This window comes from Narcine bancroftii, chromosome 2 (genome assembly GCF_036971445.1).
Source record: "Narcine bancroftii isolate sNarBan1 chromosome 2, sNarBan1.hap1, whole genome shotgun sequence".
NCBI lineage: Eukaryota > Metazoa > Chordata > Chondrichthyes > Torpediniformes > Narcinidae > Narcine > Narcine bancroftii.
Window position 1 is genome coordinate 118,384,582 of NC_091470.1, and position 20,701 is coordinate 118,405,282.

Sequence of the window (20,701 nt, forward strand, 5' to 3'; positions counted from 1 at the left end):
AGTCACTGACCTCCAGGCAGAATACTTTCCTTTCACTTTGACTCTCTGCTTTCTACCTGCAAGCCAATTTTTTATCCACACAGCGGTCCCATGGATCCCATGCCTCATGACTTTCTGAATGAATCTCTCATGGGGGACCTTATCAAATGTCTTGTTAAAATCCATATCGACCATGTCGACCTCCTTAACTTTATCCATTTCTTTTGTTACCTCCTCAAAAAACTTAATGAGGCTCATGAGGTACGACCTTCTCCTCACAAAGCCTTGCTGACTATCCCTGAAAAGACTGTACTTCTCCAAATGCTCATACTGTTATGGGGTTCATTCAGGAGCCTGATGGCCATGAGGAAGAAACTGTCTTTAAGCCTGTAATATGCACTTTCACACTCTTCAACCTTCACCCCAATGGGAGAAGGAAGAGGGTGCCTGAGATGTGATGGGCCCTTCAGTACATTGGCTGCCTTCCCCAGGTAGCGGGGGATGTAAATGGAGTCCATAGAGGGGAGGGAGGATTTTGTGATGTTCTGAGCTGCATTTATTGCCTTCTGTAGCTTCTTCCAATATTGAGCAGAGCAGCATCTGTAGCTCACTGTGATGCATCCAGCAAGGATGCTTTTGATGGTGCAACTGTGGTCGTCATGTTCTAAGATAGTAGAGGCATTGGTGAGCTTTCTTGATCATTGCGGTCAACATGCTCCAAGAATCTGGAGATGGTACAGTGAGCTTCTCAGATTAGGCTTCAAGTATTGGGTCCATTTACTTTAAACGTACAACATGATTCTGACATTTTTAAACAGTTAAATCAAGTTAGTAGAGTAGTCCAAAATCTGTGAATTCAACAAGTCCATTGCAGTCTTTTGATTAAAACTAGGCAATGCCTTGAGTTGAGGAGATTCACAATTACCAGTTGAGTAAATTACACATCATGAATGAATGATTGGGGTCAAGGAGAGACTACCTTGATCTCCTTGTGAGGGTGGAGAATTATAAAATATTTCCACCACTTTGTTTCACAAATTGGTCATGCTCACTCACAGTGCCCAGCTCTCAGATTCTCTCCAGGAAATTGCTGAGTGCAGCCAGTGCATTTAACACATTTCAATGGAATTGGATTGAAGGGATATTCCTCTCTTTCATTCCTTCTATTTGCATTGTATTCCTAATTCCATTTTAATGACAAAATAATCCATTGTTCCAGGTTATTCTCATCTTGCTTCATACATTGCTGGAGGTTATTCCATGGGAGAACCTGTTGCTGAAGAAACCAGTTGAACAGATGCTATGGAATGGAAGTTTTGAGTCAGAGGATGGTTCAATATATCCCGTGAGGGTGCTGTGTGAGGACAGAGGCCACATTTGAGCCAATCACGTCATTGTTACCATTTCAATAGGTAATTATAACAGTGCATGTAGTGGTCAGAACTTGCTTAATTGACCAGTTACCAGCAGAACGCTATGTATACACAACTATTGTCCTAGAATCAGTTCCATTACGATCTTGTTCTTCCAGATTTGACAACTCCAAAATTAACTCTCTCTCTCTCTCTCACTCTGTGTAAATGTGATGTGACCTGTGTTCGACCCTGTCCACCACCAAAATGAAATATTGTTTAACATTAAACTAAAGATTAACACAAATCCATTACAAGGGATTGTAATGGATTTGCCATTTTCCAATCCTCCGCACATCTCCTGCGACCAAAGAACATTTGTGTTGTTCTCATCATGTCTATTACAGAGTTCTGTGTTGTGTATTGGCCTATGTGTTGTGTGCCTATGTGACAGTTTGCCTTAGAGAGCCAAGGTGAAGGTGGACTGCTGAGAGAGTGGGAGACAGACTGAGCATGTGCAGAAAATGATCTAAAAATTTCTGGATGATAAACCACCACTGGGTGGTGCTGTGGAGTGGAAGAAGGCCCAGAGCAGGAGTCATGGACTGGAGGACAGTTTAGAATGTTGGGATTTCATAAAGGATGAGTATTCCGAAGGCAGCCAGAAGGATCCGGACCAAGTCATTGTTCCTCTCTCTGCAGCAACACAAGGCAACTTAGAATTTTGTGCTCTCTCCCTCTCTCTCTCAAAGATCTTTTGGCTTCAGTTTACCAAACAAACTGAATTTTGTTTACGATCTTTGCTTCGGTTGAGATCGAAGTTTTGTGAGTCTTGTTTATTTTGTGTCTAAGTTTTTCTGTGGACTGGTTGGAAATACAACATAGACTTTAATTACATATGTTATATTTAGGCTGGGGAATTTATTAGTTTTACACTGTTTTAGAAATTTGCATAGTAACCAGTGGGCATTGTTATAAAAGGGGGGATTTTGAATTAAAGTTTGAAGGTGAATTTTTTGTTAATAATGTAATAGTTCATCTTTACCCCTGTGTGATATGCCTTCTTTGTGATTGCTGGTTTGATCTTGTAACATGTCCAACTGCCATCAAATGCATTGATTCATTCAGCACTTTTAATGTGGTTTTACAATGGACTAAAAATCCTGAAATCATATACTTATCTAAATCTACTACCTGATTACTGCCTGAGCCACATGCAAATTGGTGTGGGGCAGCGTGGTTGGCGTAGCAGTTCGCGCAACACCATTACAGCACCAGCAATTGAGATGAGATTTGAATCCCACATTGTCTGTAAGGAGTTTATACGTTCTCCCTGTGGGTTTCCCTGGGGGGCTTCAGTTTCCTCCCACTGTTTGAAATGTACCGGGGTTGTAGGTTAATTGGGTGACACGGACTCATGGGCTAAATAGGCCTGTTACAGTGCTGTATGTCTAACATTTAAGTGGGTTCCAATTCATGGGAAATTGGCACCAGCGTGGGGGAAGGAAGGAACTGTTCAAAGGGGACGGGCTCCATCTGAACGGTGATGGGACTTGGCTCTTTGCAAATTGCATCACTAAGGCTGTGGACAGGGCTTTAAACTAAATAGTAGGGGGTGGGTGGATGAAGTCAAAGAGAAGGGTCTGGATATAGTAAAAGCAAAAGTTTAAAAAAAGAGAAGAGCAAGAGTAAAGGGGATAAAAGTTAAGTACAAAAGAGGCAAAGATGACCAGATTTTGAAAGCTCAATGAGTATAAGAGCACTTTATCTGAATGTGGGTAGTAGTCAAAAGAAGGTCACTGAACCTGTGGCACAAATCAGTACCAAGGAGTATGATTTAGCGGCCATTACAGAAACATGGTTGCAAGGTAAAGAGGACTGGGAATCAAATATCCGTGGACATCAGGTAATTTGGAAAAACAGGTAAGGGAAGTGGGATAGCAATCTTAGTTAAGATGAGATCAGGGCAAAAGTGAGACATGATGTAAGAACCAAGTAGCAAACCGTCCATCTGGAATCGTAAAGGGAAAATATCACTGGTGGGAGTTGTCTGGAGGCTACCAAATAATAACATTACAGTAGCACAGGTAATAAACCAAGAAACATCAAAGGGGTAAAAAATGAAAAAAAAAATCAGAAAGTTAAATGTATGGCTGGAGGATTGGTGCAGGGTGCAGGGTGCAAGGTTTCAGGTTCATGGATCATTGGGATCTCTTCTGGGGGAGAGATGACCTCTAAAGAAGGACAGGTTGCACCTAAATCCAAAGGGGGCAAATATACTTGCAACAAGGTTTAATAATGCTGTTGGATATGTTTTAAACTGAATTGGCAGGTGGAGGGGAACCAGACTGATAGGGAAATGTATAGGAAGGAGAACATAGGGGTAGTTCCAATAGTCTGTGAAATCTTAAAGCCAGAGGGAGCAAAGAGGGATAGGAGAGTTTCAGAGAGGGTGTCAGGTAGCAGATTGGAGAGAGCAGGGTAGTACAGTTTCAAGGTATTGTATATGAATGCACGGAGTATAAGGAATAAAATGGATGAGCTTGTGGTGCAAATGGACATTGAGGGATATGAAGTTATCGGAGTAATGGAGACATGGCTTCAGGAGGGACAGGATTGAGAAATTAATGTTCCAGGGTATATGTCCTATCGGAAAGACAGAAAGTTAGGTAGAGGAGGTGGAGTGGCTCTGTTGGTGAAGAATGAAATTCAGGCGATGGAAAGGAAAGACATTGAATCAGGTGGAGTAGAATCTGTTTGAGAGAGTTGAGAAATTGCAAAGGCAAAAGAACCATAATGGGGGTCATATACAGACCTCCAAACAGTGGCTCTGATGTGGGAATCAGTATAAATAATGAATGTCAGAGTGGTAGTGATACAGTAGTTATGGGTGACTTCAACTTGCAAGTGGACTGGGAAAATCAAGTAGGTGTGGGAAAGCTAGAGAGTGAGTTTATAGAATGTCTCCGAGATACATTCTTGGAGCAGCTTGTGGCGGAACCTACCGGGGGAAGTCGATTCTGGATTTGATTCTGTGCAACAACATGGAGTTAATAAGGGACCTTGAGGTAGGGGTGCAATTAGGTAATAGTGACCATAATATGATAACTTTTAATCTGGAAATGGAAAGGGAGCAGGGAAGTCAGAAGCAGTAGTGCTACAGCTAAATAAGGGTGACTATACAGCTATGAGGGAGGAGCTAGCCAAAATAAAATTCTAGCTGGGAGGACAACTGGGCAAAAATGGCAGGTATTTCTGAACATTTTTCACAGGATTCAGAATATATTCATTCCAAGGAGGAGGAAATGCTCTACGAAGAGCAAATGGCAGCTGTGGTTGACAAAGGAGATCAAGTGCAGTATCAGGTCCAAAAGAAATAAGTATAAGATGGCAAAGCAGAGTGGGAGGTTAGAGGATTGGGAGGCCTTTAAAAACCAACAGAGAGAAACTAAGTCATTCAGGAGGGGAAAATAAAGTATGAGGGGAAATTGGGAAGTAATATAAAATGGGATAGCAAAAGCTTCTTCAGTCAGATATGTTAAAAGGAAGAAATTGGTTAGGGCCAAAATTGGGCCCTTAAAAATGGAGAAAGGTGAAATTATCAATGGGAACAATGAGGAATTTAACAAATACTTTGCATCTGCTTTCACCAAGGAGGATATAGGTTATGATCAGAATAGGGGTAGGGGTCAAGCAGTATCTAGGGACTTGGTGAAATTACCTCAGAGAATAGAGAATCTGATGGATATTCAGATCCAGAAGCAGGTGGTTGTGAGCAAATTGTTAGAACTGAGGCTTGATAAGTCCCCTGGGCTTGATGGGCTGCATTCCAGGGTGCTTGGAGAGGTTGCTCTGGAAATTGTGGAAGCACTAGTTGACATTTTCCAAAGTTCTTTACATTCAGGGGAAGTGCCTCCAAACTGGAGAGTGGCTGACGTAGTACCACTTTTTAAGAAGGAAGGGAGAGAGAATATGGGAAACTATGGACTAGTCAGCCTGACGTCGGTGGTGGGGAAGATATTGGAGTCCATCATTAAAGGAGAAATAGCAGAACACTTAGGAAGGAAGAATAGTATCGGTGTTAGTCAGCATGGGTTCCTTAATGGAAAATCTTGCTTGACTAATCTCCAGGAATTTTTCGAGGACGTAACAAGGAGGGTGGACTCAGGAAGCCAGTGGATGTGGTGTACTTGGACTTCCAGAAAGCCTTTGATAAGGTCCCACACAGGAGGCTCGTTAGCAAAATCAAGGAGCATGGTATTGGGGCTAGGGTGCTGTCATGGATAGATAGTTGGTTGAGAAATAGGAAACAGAGGGTTGGGATAAATGGGTCATTTTCTGGATGGCAGGATGTGATGAGTGGGGTCCCGCAGGGGTCGGTGTTGGACCCTCACTTGTTTATCATTTATGTAAATGATTTGGATGAGGGGATCAATAACTACATATGCAAATTCACAGATGACACTAAACTGGGTGGTAGTGTGAAGAGCGAGAAGGATGTCAGAAAATTGCAGGGGGACTTGGACAGTTTAGGGGAGTGGGCGGAAAGATGGCAGATGAAGTTTAATATGAGTAAAGGCGAGGTTGTCCATTTTGGAGGCAGAAAAAAGAGAGCAGAGTATTATTTAAATGGTGTTAAGTTGGGGAGTGGGGTAATGCAAAGGGATCTGGGTGTACTTGTTCGCCAGTCATTGAAAAATTGAAAACTAGCATGCGGGTTCAGCAAGCGGTGAAGAAGGTGAATGGAATGGTTTTCTTGTTAGTATCTTTTTCTAGACAAGGTATTTCTCATGAGAATGTGTAGAAATGGCAAGGTGCCACAGGGTGGTAACGGGGCATTGAGAGAACAATGTAAAATGTACATTAATGAGAATGTATCGATATGACTGACATTATGGATGTGGAAAGTCTTGAATGGATTTTTTGTTGTAAATAATTTATTGTAAAGTATATTTTTGGAAAAAGAAATTAAGTCACCTCTCATCTGTTGTCACTCCAGAGAGTAAAATGCCACATTCTCCAATCCAGGTGACATCCTGGTAAATCTCCTCTGCACCCTCTCTACATCCTTCGTGCAATGCCATGACCAGAACTGAATGCAATACTCCAAGTGGGGGGCTAACCAGAGTTTTCTAGAGCTGCAATATTACCTCACTGCTCTTAAACTCAATCCCTGACTAATGGAGGCCAGCCCACCCTATGCCTTTATAACCATCCTATCAACTTGTGCACTAACCTATGGACTTGAACCCCAAGATCTCTCTGTTCCTCCATACTTAAAAATCTTGCTATTTACTCAGTTGAGAAGTTCCACCTTTCAAAGTGCATCACATCACACCAGATCAAACTCCATCTGCCACTTTTCCTGCTCTTCGTCCAAGTATTTTATAAATATCACAAAGACGGGGGTGGTCCCAGAACAGAACCCTGTGGGATGCCACTAGTCACTGACCTCCAGACAGACTACTACGACGCTCTGCATTCTACAGGCAAGCCAATTCAGAATCCAAGCAGCCAAGGTTCCCCGAATCCCTCATGATTCTGAATGAATCTACCATGGGGACCTTTTCAAATGGCTTACTAAAATCCATATACACCACATCTACTGCCCTATCTTCCTAAATTTTCTTTTCGTCTCCTTGAAAATTCATTTTGGCTCATGTGGCACAACCTGCCTCTCACAAAGCCACGCTGACTACCCTGAGAAGACTATGCTTCTCCATTTCCAGTTTCTCTGTCTTACCTTTCTTATTGTAGGGGACTACATTTGCCATTCTCCAATCCCCCGGTACCTCTTCTGTGAGGGTAGCTGAGATCACCTTCTATCCCTCCTGATTATTGTGGGGCCTAGAATACAACCCCATCAAAGTGATCGTCTCCTTTTTATTTCTACACACATAGCCTCAGTGGATGATTCCCAAATCCTTGCTACTGCTGTTTTTTTTAAAAAATTGAGATATACAGCTCAGTAACAGGCCATTCTGGCCCATGAGCCCGTGCTGCCCAATTACACCCAATTGACCTACTCCTCCGGTACATTTCAAAGGGTGGGAGGAAACCAGAGCCTCCAGAGATGACCCACGCAGACATGAGGAGAACATACAAATTCCTTACAGACAGTGCGGGATTCGAACCCAGGTGCTGTAATGACACTGCCCTAACCACTACACCACCGTGCCACCCAATGAACCGTGTTCTTCCTAATCCTCCCTCTTGCCTTCCCATCACCGTAGTATCTGTACCCTAGGATATTAAGCTGCCAGTCCTGTCCCTCTCTCAGGCATATTTCTGTTTTGGCTTTACTAATTGCACCTATCTTTGTCGCTTTTGTCCCAAGCCAAACACAATCTGCTGGAGGAACTTCGTGGGAAAAAGCAGCGTCAGTGGGAGTAAAAAATGTGAGCATTGTCTTGAGCCAACCATTCTGTGCATCCCTTGAGTTCATCTCCTTGTCTGTCAGACTTTTTGCATCAAAATTAACAGAGTTAAATTTGTCAGACTTTCTACATCCTCTGACTTGCCCCTGCTTGTCCTACCTACTGGCCTTGCTCACTGTGATGGAACATGGTAGTGCAGGTGGGGGACCTCACTGGACTGCACAAGCTGGCCCGCCTCCGACCCTGTAACTCCTTCCTATGGATTCCCACAAAAGGCTGAGAGCCCTCGTCTCCTCCCTCAGTACCAGCCTTGGATCCAGGCCAGAAGCAGGTAGAGACATGCCAGATGTTTCAGGACATTAAAATCACTCGCTTCGAGTTTGTGAGCGCTACCCTCACTTTAACGTCAGTTGTCTCATCTTGCTTTACTGATGTATTGGACCCCTTCCCTCTGATTTAAACACTTGTGAGTGGAAAGATATTGGTTCCCCTCCAGTTCAGGTGTAATCCCTTCCCCTTGTACAGGTCCCTCCTACCCTGGAAGAGAAGCTAATGCTCCATAGATCTGAAACCCTTCCTACTACTCCAGTTCCTTACCACACAATGAACTGGACTACCTTTCTACTTCTGGCATCATGCCACACAGCCCTGGTAGAACAACCCTGGAGGCTCAGCTTTTTAACCTATGGCCTAACTCCCTAAAAATCATTCCGCACATCCTCATCTCTCTTCAGAATCAGGATTTATTGTCATGAACAAGTCATGAAATTTGGTGTTTTGTGGCAGCATCACAGTACAAATATTCATATTATAACCATCTTACAACATTACTATAAAAAATAAAAATAATAATACACAAAAACTAAGACAGTGTCTTTGGTTCATTGATTATTCAGGAATCTGATGGCAATGGGGGAGAAGCTGTCCTTGTACCACTGAGTGCTCGTCTTTAGACTTCTGTACCTTTACCCTGATGGAAGCAGAGTGAAGAGGGCCTGGCCTGGGTGGTGGAGGTCTTTGAGGATAGAGGCTGCTTTTTTAAGATCCTGCCTCATGTCGATGTCCTCGATGGAGTGAAGTCTGATGCCTGTGACATCACAGGCCGAGTTAACAACCCTCTGGAGTTTATTCTTGTCCTGAGAGTTGGTGCCTCCATACCAGGCCGTGATGCAACCAGCCAGAATGCTCTCCATGGTACACACCTTAGAAGTTTACGAGAGTCTTCAATGACAGACCAAATCTCCTCAGACACCTCACGAAGTATAGCCACTGTGAGCCTTTTTTGTGATTGCATCAACATGGAGGATGCAGGACAGATCCTCATTGACTCCTAGGGATTTGAAGTTCTTGACCGTCTCCACTACAAAGTCCTCGATGAGGACTGGGTTGTGTTCCCCTGACTTCCTCCTGAAGTCCACAGTCATCTCCTTGGTTTTGCTGACTTTGAGCACAAGGTTGTTTTGGACCACAAGCATTCGGCCCCTCTCTGAATTCTCTGTGCCTATCTATGGAAATCACTGTCACTCTTTCTGACTTCATCCTTCACTTGAGAGATGTCCTCCTTCTTCAAAAAATGTGGTTCCCTCTACCACCATCTACTCGGCCCTCACCTGGATATCCTCCATTACCCGCACATCTACCCTGGCCCCCTCCTCCCCCACGGGTAACAAGGACAGAATTCTCCTTGTCCTCACCTACCACCTCACCAGCCTCCACATCCAACACATCCTCTTCCTCCATTTCCATCACCTACTATGTGATCCCACCACCATATACACATCTTCCCCTCTCATCTCTCCTCTGTGACTCTCTTGGCTATTCTCCTCTTCACACCAATCACCCTCTTGGTACCTACCCCTGTGTGACTGCAGGAAATGCTACACCTCTTCCCTCACCACCATTTGGGGGGGCCTCAAACAGCCCTTCCAAGTGAACCAACATTTCACTTGTGAATCTGCAGAGGTCATCTACAGCATCCGCTGGTCCTGATGTGGTCTCCTCTACATTGGAGAGACAGGATGCAGACTGGGAGATTGCTTTGTTGAGCACATTTGCTCTGTCCACTGGCATCTCCCAGTGCAACTCATTTCAATTCCCCATCCCATTCTCATGCCAATATGTCTGTCCATGGTCTCATGCACTACCAGAGAGACCACCTGCAAATTGGATGAACAGCTCCTTATATTCTGCCAGGACACCCTCCAGTCAGATGGCATTAACATCATCCTCCAGTTATCATTATCCCTCCCGCCTCTCCCTTTCCCCTATCTGTCTCCTTTCCTCCAGCTCTGGATTCACAGAGACACACCCCTTCCCCAACCAATTCTCACCTTCCCTATCCATGTCCAATTATGGGCTTTTGTCTGTTGGCCTGTGTTTCTCCCCCTCCCCTTCCCTTTCTTCACTCCTCCTCTTCCTCCAGATGCCTGCTTGATCTTACCTTGAAGAAGGGGGCTCAAGCCCAAAAGGTTGGTGATGCACCATCAATTACCACAAGAGACTAAGTTTGTGAGACTCATCAGCTGTTGTTGACTATAGACTGGGACACTAACCAACCTCATCGACTGATCAGGGCAGGAAGACTGGGGAGCATGCAAGGGGTAATGGGTAGGATTGGTCCAGGAGGTGTATCCAGCCAGCAGTAGCCAACAATAGTATAACAGTGGTTTACCACTGTTGGTTATATATCTTTATCTCCTATGGATGCTGCATGACCTGCCCAGTTCCTCCAGATTTCCTTCTGGTAATTTATACCTTCCATAGAAGTCAAGATTTTACTAGCCTGTATTGCACTACATTCTTTTGATACGACACAATTGCCTGTGACTTTGGGAGATTAAGCTTCTGATTATAAATAAGACTTGCCTCATCCTCCAGAGTTGTGAGTGAGGCTGACATGACAACTTGTGGGTTAAATGGTAAGTGGCCTTCTCTCCATTGTTGTCATCCATCATCCCAGCTGTTGTAGGGTTTTATTTGCTGGTGAGGCAACACATTGAAGCGACCACAGCGTCGTTCACGGAGCCCTGCTGTCTGGCTGGAGGGAGGGAGATCGATTAATTCATCGTTACTCCACCAAATGAAGCTCCTAAATTGAAGATCTGAAACTCCAAAAACTTTCATTTGTTTTCATTTATTTGATTTGCTGCATTAAAGATTAATCATGCTTTGTCTTCAATGTCAAAAGTATAAAGGACAAAAATCTGCTGTTAAGAATATTTTAGACACAGTTTTAATGTGCTGTTAAGTCAGTTTAAAAAAAAACAATTAAAATTTAATTCATCAATTAGGTGGCACGGTGGGCGTAGTAGTTAGTGTAATGCATTAACAGGGCCAGAGACCGGGACCTGGGTTCAAATCCCGCACGGACTGTAAGGAGTTTGTACGTTCTCCCCATGTCTGTGTGGGTTTTCCCTGGGGGCTCCGCTTTCCTCCCATTGTTTGCAACATTCTGGGGGTGGAGATTAATTGGGTGTAATTGGGCAGCATGGACTCATGGGCTGGAAGGGCTTGTTACCGTGGTGTGTGACTAAATTTAAAAAAAATCAATTGTTTTGACCAATTTGTTTTCAAAACAAATTCACAATATTAGAATCTGGAATAATATACAACACAAAAATAGTAAATAGAAAGTTAGGAAGAAATTAAAGATGATGATAATTTAAAGTAAATTCTGTAAGTCAAAAGTTAAAAAATATGATTACTACACTCCAGGTTTTAATTTCTAAATGCACAAGTTCTTCCTTCTGACTTCCTACCTTCTGGACGCTGCGACACCTCCCCCCCCCCCCCCCCCCCCCTCCCCCTGCACTTGGTTCAGTCAAACAGAGGCACAGTTTCAGATCAGACAAATAACATCAGACTCCACAAAGTACTTCCACGTGGTGAAGTCCTTGGACCAAGAAACCACTGCCTGGGTAGATTACTTCATCCATGGCCCACCAGAGGAAGGCAAATATGCAGCACTGCTGCTCACCACCTTCGGACTCTCCAGACATGAAAGGGCAGCCGGGCTGATGCACCTAGATGGTCTGGGTGACAGGACCCTGTCAGGTTTAATGGAAATGCTAGCACTGGCAGAGGGACACAAGCCCTGTCTCATGTTAGCACAGGCATTCCTCGAGCAAATGCCCGACAACATCCAGCTGATGCTGGCAGACGCAGACTTCACGACCCCCGGAAGGTAGCAGGCAGAGTGAACATCCTCTGGAAAACCAGGAGGGGGAATGAAGCTGCCATCAGCCAGCTATTCAGAACAAGGAACCCCCAGCCAGCCAAGCCCAGTGGGACACAGGAGCGTGGGACACAGGAGCGCCAGCAACCCCAACGGAAGACAGAAGACACAGAGGATCCACGGAGCTTCTACCAACAGAGATGGGGTACAGAAGCCCGCCACTGCTGACCCCTCTGCACGTTTCAGGGAAACATCGAGGCCAGCCACTGCTGATGGCTTCGGCAGCTGGCCACCCAGACAGCCTGCTGCACAAAAGATCTGAGCGCCATTTCCTTGTGGACACGGTGGCAGAAATCAGCATCATGCCACCCACCGCACAAGAGACAAAGACCAGACAGCGTGGACCCACCTTGAAAACCGCAAACAGCAGTTCCATACAAACCTATGGCAAACATGAGGTTCAACTACAATTCAGTGCCAACACATTTAAATGGGACTTCACATTGGCCATCGTGGACACACCGCTCCTGGGGGCAGATTTACTAGGGGCCCATGGTTTGCTGGTCAACCTGAAAGGTCGGAGGCTGGTCTAGGCAAAACTCTTTCAAATGTTCTCTCTCAGGGAAGCCAGACTACCTGCACTACACCTGGACTCAATCGCATTGTCCAGCGACGAGTACAGCAAAGTCCTGGCTGAATTCCCATCAGTGCTCAAACTGCAGTTCGCCCTGACCAAGCCGAAGCATGGAGTGCAACACCACATCACCACCCTGTATACGAGGGCCAGAAGACTACCCCCAAACTCAGACTGGCCAGAGGAGTACAGGCATGTGGAAGAGCTCGGGATAAACCTCAGGTCTGAGACCCCCTGGGCCTCACCACTACACATGGTGCCAAAGACTGCCAGGGGTTGGCAGCCATGTGGGGATTATAGACGCTGAACGAAGCTACCATGCCGGACCACTATCCCCTATCACACATCCAATATCTCACAGCTAACCTACACAGAGCCTGCATCTTTTCAAAAGTCAACCTGGTACGTGGCTACCATCAAATCTACCCAACATGCATAAATAGAAACACTTGTTCAGCCAGCATGTGTTCAGCTTTGTTTCTCTGAGGACCCTTTGAGCCTGTTTCTTCACACACAACAGTCATTTTATTTTTTTTTACTAGTCATTAATGATTGTGCTGTACTCAACAAATGACCTAATGTGATTAGCAAAGTTCTAAACAAAATGCATTTCTTGGGGTGGGTAAGGGTGCTGTTGTTACAGCACCAGTAATCAGGACCAGGGTATGAATCCTGTGCTGTCTGTAAGGAGTTTGTACATTCTCCCCGTGTCTGCATGGGTTTTCCTGCGGGGGGTGTTAGGTCTGCTTTGTTCATGAATGAGTGAGACAAACACCAGGCTGAGTCGAAATCAGGGTTCTTTGTTCTTTATTACCGGATTGTAACACTTGCGACTAACCATGTTAGTCGGAGAATGCATTCTGCCGTTATCAGCAAAATGGTGATTTTTTATACCCTTGGATATGTGCTTAGAACATCATCATATCATTACTTGTCCAATGACTAAAACTGTTGCTATCCTTTCCCTGCTAGCTTCCTGCCTCTCAATCCATCAATGTCTCTCTTATCTTGTAAGTACAAGGATGCATTCACATCTTGTTACAGCCCTGTACATTCCCATCTCATGATGTTTTACCTAACAGGAGTACAAGGACACCTCCCCTTCTTGTTACTGCCCTGTACAGGGTAACTCCCTACACATTCCCATCTCATGATGTTTTACCTTACAGGGGGCTCCGGTTTCCTCCCACCCTTCAAAAAAAACCCGGGGATTGTAGGCCAATCGCATGTTGTACTGGCTCACCATCATGTCGAGCAGACCGGCACCAGCACCCACGAGTAAATCCATGGCTGGCGGCCACCACTGTGACACCCAGAGCGGGGCAAAGCCTCAGCCCAGAAGTTGGCATCATTTCTGCCCTGCTGGAGTGCTCAGGACCCCTGGGGCCAAGCGGGCCTTTTAACTGCACGATTTGAACTCTGGAGCTCTGCAAGCCTATGCGTGTTCCTTTCAGTTTAGGGGCTTACCAGCCACAGTATAATTGGGCGGCACGGGCTCTTGGGCTGAAATGGTCTGTTATTGTGCTGAATACCTAAAAAAAATGTGAAATATGCCACACTCCCCACACCTCCCGGCCCCCCAAAAAAGCATCATTGGGATATTTCACAATTAAGAGCTTATTAACTTGATTAATTTTTGCTTCCCAAAATCCATGACACAAACATTATCATCGTAGAGAATGTCTAAAGCTATATACAATACATTCTATATGCTCAAACATCTTTTACTAAATATTGAAATATTAATTTCCTTCCTTGCATAGCTAACAGAACCATGAAAGGAGAATTGGTAGAGAGGTGGCAAATGAAATACAAGTCAGAAAGTGTACGGTCATGCACACTGGTCGAAGAAATATACAGGCAGACAGTAACTTCAAATGGAGAGATAATTGCACATTTCCAGATGCAAAGGGATCTGGGGGTCCTCGTGCAGGATCGCCTGAGGGTAAACTTGCATACTGAGACGGTGAGGAAGAAGGCAAATGCAATACTGCCATTCATTTCAAGAGGAATAGAATACAAGAGCAGGGATGTGATATGTTGTTGAATTCTATAATGCACTGGCACTGGGATGTATGAGGTGTCGAGGGAAGGGTGGCACTTCTGGTGTGGGAGGGGCTTATCGTGGCCTTCTCAGGCAGCTCATCCACCGTTGGTCGCCACCTGATGCTCAGCTCTCACCTGTGGCTCCAAGTGGCTGTAGCGCACGCAGCGGCCACACACCCTGGTAAACCGCCTCGGCAGATGGGTTAAACCAGGGGAGATAGTCCTTGGGTCTTCGGCCCTTGGTGAGGTGGAGAATCCGACTGTCCCAGCATGTGAAGTCTGGCCCCAGCGGAATGAGCGGACGAGACCGATCAATAGTCCAATGATCCCTTAAAACTCCCTCATATATAGGATTACGACATAATATATAGTGTCTTCTTCAAACTGAAGGACGACTTATTAATAGTAACTATTAGGGTTACTGGTAAGATCTTATTTGGAGTATTGTGAGCAGTTTTGGGCTCCACATTTAAGAAAGGATGTGGTGATTCTAGAGAATGTTCAGAGGAGATTCACAAGGATGATTCCGGAAATGAAAGGGTTATCTTATGAGGAATACTTGATTGCTCTTGTCTGTGGCAGATTAACTACCACCCAAGCCCTAAGCTGAGCTTTAGTAAGGCCCCCCCAACCTTGCCCCGCCATTGGCCAGGGTACCCCCGGTTCCCCTCACTCCCCACCATGGGCCTGGCTTCCACTGCTGCACCTTGGTCCCCGCTGCGACCCAGCGAGTATCTAGCCACCCAGGTGCCACTCGATACCGGCCTCACGTTTAGGTGTACCAGCCACTGGCAAGACACCGCTAGCCGCACACCCTTCCTGTTGTTCATTTACTACCACAGGTGACAGGCTGTGGTATTTCGGAGCTCCCTCCTCGCACACACCACAAATTTCATGCTGCCACCACTAGCGCCCAGACACCACCGTGTGCATCACGCCAGCAATAGCGCAGGACTGACTCTGGCCCATAGTCACCAGCTTCACCCACGCAGTAAGTGTGAAACAATAAACTGAAATCAGGCTTCCTATAGATGCTACGTGGCCTGCTCCAACACATTTGTGTATTGCACTACAATCACACCGTCTGAGTCATGGACATGGTCAACATAATATATGCAGAAACACAGAAATATCGCGGGTGGCTCGGGCCCCCTTACCCTCCAGGCCCACAGTCTTCTGCCTACTCAGCCTAATGATTAATCCACCACTGGCTCTTGGCCTATATTCATTGAAATTTAAGTGAATAAGGGGGGTTAATCATTGAAACTTGTTTGTGTGGCATGGACAGATCAGATGTGGAAAGGCTGTTTCTCAAGGTGGAGAGTCTCAGACAAGAGGGCATCAGGATTGTCCACTTAGAACAGAGATGCAGAGGAATTTCTTTTGCCAGAGGGTGGTGAATCTATGGAATTTGTTGCCACAGGTGGTTGTGGAGGCCAGGTCATTGGGTGTGTTATGAGCCCAGAGGACCCCAAAACCCAGCAGCAATAGAAAGACAAATGGTTACTTAAACAGAAGTTGCTTTTAAATTTAAACATGAAAGCAGGATCAAACTTTAACATTTACTATTAACCCCCTTCTAATTCTGTACCAGTCCCAGCTGCCATTGCTGAACCTTAGAACTGAATTCTCTCTCTCTCACACACACACACACACACACACCAGGATAAAACCACATGACTCTCTTAGAACAGCCAACTGCACTCAGACAGACTGCAGCTGCAGACCTAATCTTCCGAGTTCGTTCATCTGTTGCTTTCCAAAACAATCATCCATTACTCCACAGCACGTCCAATTAACAACTCCTCGTGAAGTCCTTCTAGGCCTTCTTCAAAGTTTTTGCAAAGGCACCTGGACCCTGGACTGTCTGGCTTGAGCAGAGCTCTGGCATTTTAAATGAGATCTGTTTTGAAGTGTTTGCATGTGGCCTATACTAAAACATATACAATACAAAATGTAACTTAATCTGTCACAGGTGTTTTTAAGGTAGAGATCGATTAGCCAGGACATCAAAGGCTACGTGGAGATGGCTGGACAGTGGGGCTGAGTCAGAAAATAGATCAGCTCATGATTAAATGGGCTGAATAATCTATTTCTTCTCTGATGCCTTATGGTCTGATGTTCTTATGAGAATATTTCAAGTTCACCATTTCATTTCCGAAAGCTTGCCTGTAGCTTCCATGATTAGAAAGCACAAGGTTGTCTGCACACCCACGTCTCTGAGGTCCACCTGCTGGGTGCACATCTTGACATTGACCCCTTACCCTGTTAAAGAATGTGAAATCTGTGACTTCCCAATATGCTTTCCAGGTGGGTTCTGTATTAATAAGCTGGGGGAGGTTTTGTTTGCATCGAACAGAATCTCCATGGTGCTTTCAGTTGGTACTTTGGTGTACTTCTGAGTTTATTCTCTCTGACTTTTGTGTTCTTGTCCGTTTGTTCCTTTTAGTGGATTTTTCTTTTCTTCTAGCTTAATTGTTCTCATTTGCATTCTGACCTCAAATACGAAAAGACTGGAACAATGCTTGAACAAAATGCCAAAGAAACGCAACAAAGAAAACCTCCAAATAAAAGTCCAAAAATGTAAAAGGTTTTCATTAAAGTTGGCAATGCAAACAAAAGCAAGTTGCAAATCATTCACCAAAGTCAGGAAGTGCGCATCCTCTTGGCAGTCACTGGAATCCGGCAGATTTTATTACTTACCTGGATTAATGGGTCACTAATTTTTTTTGCTCAGCAGGGACTGTCTCCATGTACCCAACATATTACCAAACCATAGAGCACTACCACACAGAAACAGGCTTCTTTGGCCCTTCTAGTCTATGCCAGACCATTTTTTGCTTAGTCCCACTGACCTGCCCTCCATTCCTCTCCTATCTGTGTACTTGTCCATATTCTTTTTGAATATTAAAACTGAGCCTGCATTCACCACTTCAGTTGGCCGCTCGCTCCACACTCCCACCATTGTGTGTGTGAAGAAATTCCCCCTAAACCTTTCTACTTTCAATCTTAATCCAAGTATTCTGGTTTGTATCTCACCTACCATCAGTGGAAAAAGCCTATCAACACTTAATTAGTCTATAGCCCTGATCATTTTAAATACATCTATCAAATCTCCCCTCATTCTTCTACGCTCCAAGGATTAAAGTCCTAACCTGTAACTCAGTTCCTGAAGTCCAGGCAACATCCTAATAAATCTTCTCTGCACTCTTTCTATTTTATTGATATCTTTCCTGTAGTTGGGTAACCAAAACTGCACATAATAGCACAAATTTGGCCTCACCAATGCATTATACAACTTTACCATAACATCCTACCTCCTGTACTCAGTACTTTGATTTATGAAGGCCAATATACCAAAAGCTCTCTTTACAACCCTATCCATATGACACCACTTTCAGGGAATTATGTATCTGTATTCCTCAGTGTCCAACCATTTACTATGTGCGTCCTTCCTTGGTTTATCCTTCCAAAATGCAACATCTCACACTTGTCTACATTAAATTACATCTGCCATTTTTCAGCCCATTTTCCCAGTTGGTCCATATTCCTTTGCAAACTTTGAAAACCTTCTTCGCTGTCCACAACGCCTCCAAACTTTGTGTCATCTGCAAACTTGCTGGTCTAATTTACCACATTATCATCCAGATCATTGATATAAATGACAAACAACAATGGTCCCAGCACCAATCCCTAAGGCACACCACTAGTCAGGACCATCCAATCTGAGAAATAATCATCCACCTCTACTCTCTGGCTTCTCCCGTCCAGCCATTATCGAATCCAGTTCACTATTTCATGAATACTCAACATCTAAACTTTCCTGACTATCTTCCCACATGGGGCCTTGTCAAAGGCCTTACGAAAGTCCACATGGAGATCATCCATGTCGAATTTCCCGGTAACATGATTGACAAGGTGCTTAATGCAGAATGCTTATTTTTGAGAAGGATTTGTTCCTGTAGGCTCACTGCACACAGATTCAATGTTTTTAAAGCGGTTCCCATGAGTCAATGTGCCACAAAACTAGCTGCATTCTAAAACCAGTCAAACTACTCTCTAAAACATTCTAAGATGCACATAATCCATTCAACGAACATGATGAAATATTATTTTTAAACTGCTAGCTGAAGGCTTGTGAGATTTACTGCACTGTCTGCTCATGAAGGGTAAATGACTAGCAGTGCCATTAGAAGTGAGCGTCACTTCTTCTGCAACACATCAAGCTTGAACACTTTTCTAATAGCTTATCATTTGAAATGACACACATTTTTATTGACCTGTCATGTTGGCACAGTTCACCGGACAAAGTCACTCACCAGCAAGGACAAATCATTTCATGGCTTGCACATAGTTTCGGGCAAGTGTCTCAAGGGTGTGGTTTCCACAAAAACGAAGGATAAATCACCTGCTCAAGCTCTCCTCAGATTGCATCAAAGGAGAAAAAAGATATGAAATAAAATGGAATGCTCAAAGTATTTAAAAAAAAAGATTAATTGCTAACAACTTTCTGCGAGGAAATTATCTCAAAAATGGTGACCATTTTTCTTCTCATTTTCTTCTTGCCTGTCGGACCACTTCCCTTATTCTGGCCAGATTATGACATAATATTTCAGTGGCCCTATTAGAAGAGAATTCCCCAATATTAACTCTCCAAAGACAATGAAAATATTTTAACCTTGTGCATTTAATAGAAATTGAGAATATTTATTGAAGTATTGTTGAGGATACCATCATCTGACCACAAAGGAAGTTGATCGTAGTGTAGGGTTGGAGGTCAATCATCTTAGCCATGGGGCATCACACAGGAGTTTTTCAGGAAAATGCCCAAGGCCCAAACATCTTCAGTTCATTCATCAGTTTTCAACCCAAAACAATGCTAAGGAACATTTCTCAGATAATGAAGCAGACAACCTAATGTAGCAAAACAGAAGCAATACTCGACAGGTACCAGTCATGCCACACAAGTGCCAGGGAATAGCAATATTCAACAGGATAAAAGCCACTGCCATCATTGAATCTCCCATTATCAGTACCCTGGGGGGGGGTTAACATTGACCAGAGACTGAACAAGAGAAACAGATACACCACGAGACTAAAGTTGCAATTCAGAGATGAGGAATCCTGTGGTGAGTATCTCACCTCCTAATTCCCCAAAGCTAGTCCACCAAAGGGTGGCTCGATTGACGTAGTGGTTAGTGCCACACCTTTACAGTGCCAGTGATCGGGACCAGGGTTTGAATCCAATGCTGTCTATAAGGAGTTTGTACCTTCTCCCCATGTCTGTGTGGGTATTCCCCCGGGGCTCCTCCCACCCTTTGAAATGTACTAGGGTTGTCGGTTAATTGGGTGTAAATTGGGCAGTACTGACTCATGGGCCGAAGTGACCCATTACCGTGCTGTACGTCTCAATTTAAATTTTAAAATTGAAAACCATTTACAAAACTCAGGTCAGGGGGATGATGGAACACTCTCTACTCAACAACACTCAGGAAATAGACACCATCCAGGACATTGGATTGACAGCCTGTTCACTCATTCCACCATGGATGCTCAGTAGCAGCAGTCTGTATCATCCCCTGCAGCAACCCAAAACTCGGAGAACATAGAAATCTTCTTTCTTTGGCTTGGCTTCGCGGACGAAGATTTATGGAGGGGGTAAAAAGTCCACGTCAGCTGCAGGCTCGTTTGTGGCTGACCAGTCCGATGCGGGACAGGCAGACACGATTGCAGCGGTTGCAAGGGAAAATTGGTTGGTTGGGGTTGGGTGTTGGGTTTTTCCTCCTTTGCCTTTTGTCAGTGAGGTGGGCTCTGCGGTCTTCTTCAAAGGAGGCTGCTGCCCGCCAAACTGTGAGGCGCCAAGATGCACGGTTTGAGGCGTTATCAGCCCACTGGCGGTGGTCAATGTGGCAGGCACCAAGAGATTTCTTTAGGCAGTCCTTGTACCTTTTCTTTGGTGCACCTCTGTCACGGTGGCCAGTGGAGAGCTCGCCATATAATACGATCTTGGGAAGGCGATGGTCCTCCATTCTGGAGACGTGACCCATCCAGCGCAGCTGGATCTTCAGCAGCGTGGACTCGATGCTGTCGACCTCTGCCATCTCGAGTACCTCGACGTTAGGGGTGTGAGCGCTCCAAT

General features: G+C 44.8%; 1 long non-coding RNA gene across 1 annotated transcript; it reads left to right on the plus strand.

Annotated features, from left to right (window-relative positions):
• The first annotated feature begins 2,036 nt into the window (after positions 1-2,036).
• LOC138752450 (uncharacterized) lies at positions 2,037-10,868 on the plus strand. The gene is made up of 3 exons (XR_011350653.1): positions 2,037-2,156; positions 7,669-7,729; positions 8,605-10,868. It is a non-coding gene; the product is annotated as an uncharacterized lncRNA (long non-coding RNA).
• The last annotated feature ends 9,833 nt before the right edge of the window (positions 10,869-20,701 follow it).